The following is a 9,248-nucleotide window of genomic DNA, read 5'->3' on the forward strand; positions in this document are numbered from 1 at the left end:
AGCCCTGGGGGACACCACATTGTATTGATCTACTGGGAGGGTTTAAGGTATTCCAGAATTGGTCAGGCGCGCAACCAAGTAACCGCAAGGTATTGTACTGCTATGGGGTATCAGAATCTAGGCAAAAGGGCGGGCGGTAATCCCTCGTAACCGCTCAAAGGTGGATCACAAAATCCACACAAATTTACACAAAAACAACAAAACCCCTGCACTGGGAAACCAACAATAACTTCACCGTCAAGGAGATTAGTACCATCAAATCCATTGCTAATAACAACCAAGTGACATGTGTTAAAGCTGATAAGGGTGGCGCCATAGTAATTCTTAACACTTCTTACTATGATCAACAAGCAATGGTTCACCTCTCGGACACCAATACCTATTTGAAATTACCCAATAACCCCACCATCCAATTCAAGGAAAGACTCGACACAATACTAAACAAAGCTCTTGAGAGCAACATAATCTCTGAGAAAACGATTAAGTATCTCTCCACCAAGCATCCCAAAAGTCCTAAATTTTTCTTGGTTCCCAAGATACACAAGGATCCACAAACGCCTCCTTGCAGGCCTATTGTATCTACATGTGGCAGCATCCACGATCCTGTGGGAAAATTTCTAGATAAATATTTCCAACCCATCGTAGTCTCTCTTCCCACTTATATCCGTGACACCACGGATTTCATTAACAAACTGAACCAAGTACAAATTGATGATCATGGTCAAATACTTTTGTGTACAGTTGATGTATCGTCTCTATATACATCCATCCCACACTCAATGGGAATTGAAGCCATCGAGTACTGTTTATTGAGAAGCGATTTGGATAACCACTTAAAACTCTTTCTATGGAACTCCTACAATTCACATTGTTCTCCAGCTATTTCACATGGAAAGAGGATTGGTACCAACAATTAACAGGAACATCTATGGGCAATTCTACAGCACCGGCCTATGCAAATATTTTTATGCATAGAATTGAAGAAGATCACATTCTAAATAAAACTCAATGGACGGATCATCTACAAATATTTGTAAGATTCATAGATGACATTTTCTTGATATGGCAAGGCCCTAAGAACATTTTGCAAGAACAACTGGCACTACTGAATACCATAGATCAACGCATCCAATTCACATATGAATTTCATACTGAATCCATAACTTTTTTGGATGTCAAAATCACCAATACTCCCACAGGATTCACCACCAGTTTATTTCGGAAAAAAACAGATAGAAACAACACATTACACTATTCCAGCTTCCACCCACAACCATTGAAAGACCATTTACCATATAGCCAAATCATCAGAGCCAAAAGAATCACCTCGGAAAACCATCGATTCCACGAAGAGATGCAAACTACTCTACAGAGATTCAAAGCCCGAGGGTACCCACACCATGTCCTCGATCAGGCCATACAACGATCTGAAACCAAAACCAGAAGTCAACTATTGTCCAACACTCCAACATCTGATAAGGAGGTAATCACCGTTGTTTCCAAATACTCAACATCGAGTTTCAAATTCAAACAAATAATCAGAAAACATTGGGAGATCCTAAGGATTGAGCCTGACTTCAATAAAATTTTCGATACTCAACCCACCTTCGCTTTCACAAGAGCAAGAAACTTAGGAGAACTGTTAAAAACACCTTCAACTAACATTGCATACAAAGGAACAATCCCATGCAGAAACTGCAACCACTGCAACAATGTTATTCAAGGGATTACAGTTGACCACCCAATGAAGGGCAACAAAATCAGAGTCAGAACTACAGCTACTTGCGACTCCAGCAACGTAGTCTATATGTTGGAATGCCCATGCGGCAAGATTTATGTTGGACAAACACAAAGGAAACTAAAAGTAAGCCTCAACGAGCATAAATCAAATATAAGGAACAAACAACTAAAATCTACAGTAGCACAACATTTCTTGGAAGCAGGCCATGGCATCAGCCAGCTACGATATTGTGTGTTGGAAACAGTCAAACAACAAGAGGGCAAAGACAATCACCTAGAACTATTGAAAAGAGAAAACTACTGGATTTTTACACTAAACAGCATGAAACCGTTCGGCCTAAATGACCGAGTGGAATATCTGTGTTATCTTTGAACAGCTGGGGCTCCAGCCAATGACTCCTTACCACCGCAGAGTGGTCAACTCGCGATACCACTTACAGCTTGATATTTTCACTTAGAGCAATTTATGTCTATTCCCCATAGGCTAATGCATATACACTGTATATCTTAACATGATCTTTTCAATTTTTTTCATGTTTATTTCAAGAAGTATGATCTTGAATGTATCACGTTATCATCATTAGAGTTTTAATTTTGTCCACTGCATGTCACATTTTTATTTTATCACTACCCCTAACCGTTTTCCATACTTCCTTCACCCTCGAGTTTTACTCTTTGTACACGATCCCTCCGAGGCCGTGTCCCAACGTCACCTTTTACTCATATCTACTTCCGGGTCACAACTTCCCCTGAACCCGTTACAGCTCTGACTGTCAGCGTTTATGGACGCGCTTTCACACCGTCTCGGTAAGCATTACCTTCGCCATATGATTTGAAAGGCACTCATGTGTTTATTTAAAATTAGAGCGTTTTCGTAATCCTTAACGTAACATACACGCTCTTCACTATGCGGTAGAGTCCACATCACCCCACTTTTTATTAATGTTAAGTCCTTTCTTCACCGAAGCATTTGAAAAGCACCCGTTGTTCTTTTAAAAGCATGACCTTCAGTGTAACTCGCACGCCTTTCACAGCGCGCTCGAAACTCTGCTATCTCACCCATAACTTTCTCCGTTCACTTTATTACGATGCACTTTTGCTCTGACCATTGCAGGTTTTCACTTAGTTAAATGATCACACCCCATGAGCACGTTGAGTCATAATAATACTATTGTTGGTTATTATGCACCAGTTAGCCTATGAATAGTTTTTTTCCTTATGTAAAATACAAGCATTTCTTCGTTTTCAGAAATATATCCCCAGATGAAGGCATAATGGAAATGCCGAAATGCATTGGGATTATTTGAGTGCGACAAAGGAACATGAATAACAAAATATACTTGTGAATACAACAAGCTATGAATATACGTGAATAAATATTCAAACAACAATTTCTCGAGTAAAGTTATAATCCTTTTATGAAACCTTGATACAAGGACTTTTCTGGAACCCAGAGGACATTTCTCAGTGCTGAGAGTGCAACCCTTTCATTTTAAACCAACAATAATGTCTGAGTGACTTCTAGTTACTGTAGCATAAGTAAAATGTGCACATCGAAAGTTTCTCAAAGTCAATAGATTGCAAAGTGCCGAGAAAGGAATTTCAATGAAGTAGAGTTCTTGGTATAAAACACCGGTTTATTGTTCCTCTTGTACTGGCCAACACGTGTTTCATCGCAGGGAAACAGACTGCGAATCTTCAGGGCTGGGTATAGATACAAAAGACGCATTTGTATGGTTGTTCTACATGAATTAAGTGAAAAGTGTTTCTATGGCATTGAAACAGTACCCATCCACATAAGGGGTGGAAACCGAGAACTGGCTCTAAGACGCAAAGAAGCGACTTGGATTATGCGTCTTCGCAGCATAGAATTCGGTCTGAACTACGACCTTGAGATGCAATATTTCTTGGGTAACTAAACTGAACATCACACTGTGACAAGATAATATATACATTTATAATGCTACATACCCATCTCCACATTTCAGCAATAGCAATAATAGATTCATAAACGCATACCTTTACCAACAGGCCTTAAACCTATACGCAAAAGTATCACTATGCTTTTGAAAATATGCCAATACAACAGAATTAATATGTTGATGCAAACGTCTGTCTTTCTGTTGTTTCTTTGAACTGTGTTTATTTAACTGTATATTTTCACTGAATATTTTACTTTACAATCGTGTACTTTACTGTTATGTCGTCTGCCGATTGACACACCAGATAAACTCTAGAGACACTCATCCATGGGACCAAGAATCAACTCATTTAACTTCTATCTTACCGCCGCTCACTGATTCTTGGTAGTCCTTATTAACTGCATTCCTTTTCGGAACACCGACTTTTTGATAAATTAGTATTTCTTCCAAAAACTCCACCACCAGTCTTCCCCTTACTCCACACAACGAAGTTACATAGTATTTCTTCTAAATGTGGTCAAGCTTTAACTAGAAGTAAAACACACCGCCGGTCTAGTTCTTTAAGAGCGAAAAAAACGGAAGTAAACCATAAAAGACTTCCCAACTTCCTGTCAGGTGACCGTCTTTGAAAAACGGCGCCGGGAACTACAGGAGGGGGAACAAATCCAGTCAGGTAAATTATCTCGCGTTTCGAACCGATCAATTCTCTTCTCTGACAAACACCGAAATAGAAAGGAGGAGGATTCCACCATACCCCTTTGTTTGTCTTTACTCCCTTTACAGGTGTATCCGCCTGTCTACCCTAATTTGAGCGCTACTGCTTCAATCTCTTCTCCTCCCGGTTATGGCCTCCTTACGACTACACTAAGGTATGAGTATTGATCCACGGGTTCTTTTAAAGATACCACCCCCCGCCTCGGGGTTTGGTACGATATACATAACCGTCTCTGTTTATTATCATATATGACACGCATTATGTATACCCATAGGAACCATCAAACTACGCGAGTAAAGTTCATCACCCATATTTCGCCCTTTCGGGCGTTGGCCACAACACCACTTCCGGTTCTTTCTTTCAAGAGGGTGAGTCTTGTAGTTCTGTTTTCATTCACTGTCAGGTATAAAAACTCGGATTTGGCTTTACCCCATAGTACAACCTACATTCATTAAGATACAGGTTATGATTACCGCTATAGCACGTAATGCGTGTTCTGACAAACATGAGATATTCTACAGTTGGTGTTCCGATATGATACACAGGTGTTGTTTTACAGCACCTTTTTACAGATATCCTCCTTTTCCGTGTTGCACACACAGTGACCAGTGGCGTGCAGAATAATTATCGTCTCTATAGAAATTGTTGACACTACCCCTTGGCTCTACAACAATTCACTATTTGGAGCATGTTTTTGTCCTAAATATCACATGATGAGCGTTGGGGTTCCATTTATTTATTAATTTCGTCAAGGTAAAATTTAATATACCGAATAGGATACTTTGAAACACTTCAATGTCTATAAATAGTACAATCCATCCAATAAATCAACACCCCCTTTCTTCTTTCTAACCAGTGCTATCCACTTCTGCCTTGTTTACTGTAACCAATTCTAAATCGCTTTTACTTTGCAAAATTATCGTTATATTCAACAAAAGCATATGTAATGTGTTGGATGTAATAGTTCATATGGACTCACTAAACAGTCACTACGAGTCACAATGGGGTGTGTACCCGATAACAAACACAGATAGAATTTGGCCCCCAGGTTTTTTTGTTACAGTGGGGCTCGAGTGTTACTTAAGCAGGGGTTCTTCGGAAATTATTTCTAAGACAGGATTGGCGCTAGAATCCTTGCTACTATATGACCTGTTGGGCTCAGATAATGTTGTAGCATCTTTAAACAGGAGAGGAGTGCCAATATCGCTGTGAGAAGATCTCTCCTTGTCCGGAGTAGGCGTCAGTGAAGTCACTAATTGGAGGGGTCCTAATGATGAACGTTTATTCTGGAATTCTGTTGATATGCGGCGCTCGGTGATGGCTATCTCATGCTCCAGCATGGAGGCCGCCTTGGTAATAAACTGATCGAGCGTCCCCCTTACAGACCCCCCCCACTAATGATTTCCTTCACTTCGCAGCCCTTGGTGACATATTCCACAATCTTTGTGCACAGGTACTTTGTGACCTAGAAAGTAATAAGCAAGGGCCCCACCAAAAACACAATGAGGCAGAAAGTGAAAAAAGTGAGGCAACAGGTTCTGGGGCAAGATATCACAGTACCTTTAAGTTTTGAAGTCCCATGTAGCCTGATGGTAGGTGGAAAAGGTATGGCCCAGCCCTGCCTCTTCTGACCTCTGAGGGCCACAGAGGGCCTGCCCTTTGCCCGGGCTTAGCCCGGTGTGTCCCGCACGCTGCCCGCGACGCGGGGTGTAAGCGCTATTTCAAGCGCCTCCGGGCGCAGGAAATGACGGGGGCGTCTTCGGCAGCTGTGCACCCTGGGAGGCACAGTCCTCCTCTCAGCGGCTGCAATGGTGGTGAATGCGGCGGCGGGAGGACTGAAGGCAGCTACTCTGGTGGGCCAGCAGCGTTTAGATGGGGAAGCCAGGTAGGGAGCAGATTTTCCCAGTGAAACAAAAGGTATCACCAACACAATGAACAATATTGTACTAATAAGTGAAGGGAATACAACGTACAACCACGTTTGGGTATTGGTTTCATGTTTAATCATTCCAATACTGGAGCCTTTTAAATTGCTTGAAGCAGTGAAATCTGTGTTGCAATCCAATATTTTTGTGAATAGGTCAGACACTTAACTATTACAAATATTGAATACACGTTACCATGAGTAATTGATATGTACACATACATTGGATTTTATTTTATCATCTTTTTCCTGAAGTATATTTGGTACTAGAGAGTAATAATACCTTTCTTTCATCCACCCAGGCCAGTACGCATTCCTCTGTTTGGGACAGCATTGAACATGTTTAGGTGAATGCTAATAAACCTGCATTCGATTTTCCTGGCTAGGCAGGTTTTTCCTAGATGAAGTAAACCAGACCTTTAATTCCAATACTTATGAATGGCATCTCCCATTGCCTCTGACTGACTGGTAGATCAACCAGTATATAAAGAGACAAGTCATCTTGGAAATGTCTTTCCTGGGGGTCCTAAACCAAACGTTTTTAGCTTTTGGAACACTGTAATTAAGGAAAAAACTACAATTGGTGCCTTTAAGGCTTGATAATTACACCAATTGGGCTTGGCCTAAAAAATGTCAGGTTTTCCACATTGCTTGTAATAGCAGTTTATGAGAAAGAATGCTCATGATCTTTGGAAAAACCTGAACGGCTGCCCACAGTTGGTATCCTGCCTGCCTTTTTTTCAGAATCATCAAGTAGCAAGAAGCCTAAAAACCTGGTGCCAACAGAGTCCAAGATAACAGAGGAACCAGAGAGGCATGAATATACAACTCACTGGAGTGTGAGGCTTGCTTGCTATAAGCCCTGTATTTACAGGAATAGTAAGGTATTGATTCAAACTAGTTATGTGCTGTGTTGGATATTGTCTTATAGCAACTAGTCTGTCATGCCCTAGCGGGATCCAAAATCCAATGAGATTTTAGGATGAAACTGGATCGTTTCAGAAAAGTAGAAAGTTGCACGCTACTAAACCCTTGATTACGAGTTTGGTGGTAAACATCACCAAAGTTGCAGGTACGGTACATAGTGATACCACGGGGTTCAGTAAATATTACGTGTTAAACAGCACCGAATATGAGTTTTTACTGTGTACCACGCAATCGTTCTTTATCGCATGTGATGAATAGCGAGTGTTTATTTATCGCATTTAGTAAATACTGAATGTGTTGTTTAGCACATGTGATAAATAACTCACCCGAGGAATAGCAGGTGCATAAAACATCAGGAAGTAGCTATTTTCTGGCATTGGAAGCTCCTGTAGTGTGGAAATGAATCCCTAGAAAACAGAAACAGCGAGAGCAACACACAGAAGGACTTTAGGACAACCCAAAAGTACACCAACAACTCCTTTCCATTTGGGAGTGTGCAGACATTCATTTTGTCTGGACAAAGCACTTTGAGACAACACAAACAAAATCCACTGCTACATTCTGAAAGCACCCTGCCATCACTCATTAGAACCCTACCAAACGCTTTTATCACGGGCCCAGGCAAGAAGATGAAGTAAAATGTTACAAATCCTGAGCTGGAGGTCCTAGCCAAAGAGGTGTTCATTTATTTTTTATTTAGTTTTATTTATTTGTTTATTTATATAGCGCCTGAATCGACCCAAGGAGGAGTATCTCTGCGCTTCGGACAGGCAACAAGGAAAACTGAGAAACTGGAACACAAACAGAAAAGAATGGTCTTAAGGTGCTTCCTGAATTGGAGGTGGTCAGGGCATTGTCTCAAGTAAATAGGGAGTTGATTCCAGTAAAGAGGGCCAAGGTGGGAGAATGCCTTCCCAACCAACCTAGCTTTCCTAACTCAGGGGACCACGAGAAGGGATTTCGTTTCAGAGCGAAGGGACCTGGAGGGCATGTACGGCGTAAATCTCTCGGCAAGATAGGCAGGCCGAGATTTCTATATGGCTTTGTGAACAGTGGTTAAGACACCATGACTGTCTAATGTGCCATCTCATGCTGAAAACGCCACTAAGAACAAACAAAAACATGCTTGTAGGAGATAATGGCCTGTTGCATGATTCTCAGTCAGGTTTTAGACCAGGCTTCAACACCGAGACGGCTCTGCTTGAGGTGTCTGAGTCCATCCGAAGGCACGTGGATGCGGGCGAGGAGGCCATGTTGGTTCTCCTCGACCTATCCGCGGCTTTCGATACTGTATTGCATGACATACTATTGGACCGCCTGCGCAATATTGGAAATGGGGGAACTGTGTTAGCCTGGGTCAGATAATTTCTAACGGATAGATCCCAGCAGGTCTTTCTTCGCCCTTTAATTTCTGAGGAAAGACCGTTGCTTTGCAGTGTCCCGCAGGGCTCCGCACTCAGCCCTTTGTTTTTTAATATTTACCTTACCCCGTTGGCAAAAGTGGTTAAATCCTGGGGGGTCAGAGGGATCTCTTACCCTGATGACACTCAGCTTGTTTTTTCTTTCAGAGATCACTCTGACGGCAGCTTAACCAATTTCCGTCACTGCCTTATCAACATCTCGTTTTGGATGACTACTAATAAACTTAAACTTAATACGGACAAGACGGAAGTCTTGTTCTTTAATCAGAAGTCCCCATTAGCTACCACATTATGGTGGCCCTCAGAGCTAAATCCTCCTCCAGTCCCGGTCCAAGCAGCTCGTAATTTGGGTTTTCAATTTGACAATACTTTATCGTGTAAAACCCAATTAACAAAGTCACTGCAACCTGCTTTGGCAAACTTCACATGATCAGAAAATGTTTTCCTTATCTGCCACTTGATTCACGCAGGACCGTCATACATGCATTAATCACCTCGCATCTTGACTATTCAAATAGTCTGTATGTCGGGGCTCCTGCTTACCTGATCAATTGACTGCAGATTGTGCAGAATGCACCTGCTAGGCTGATTGGTAACAT

Source organism: Lissotriton vulgaris, chromosome 3_1, assembly GCF_964263255.1.
Source record: "Lissotriton vulgaris chromosome 3_1, aLisVul1.2, whole genome shotgun sequence".
NCBI lineage: Eukaryota > Metazoa > Chordata > Amphibia > Caudata > Salamandridae > Lissotriton > Lissotriton vulgaris.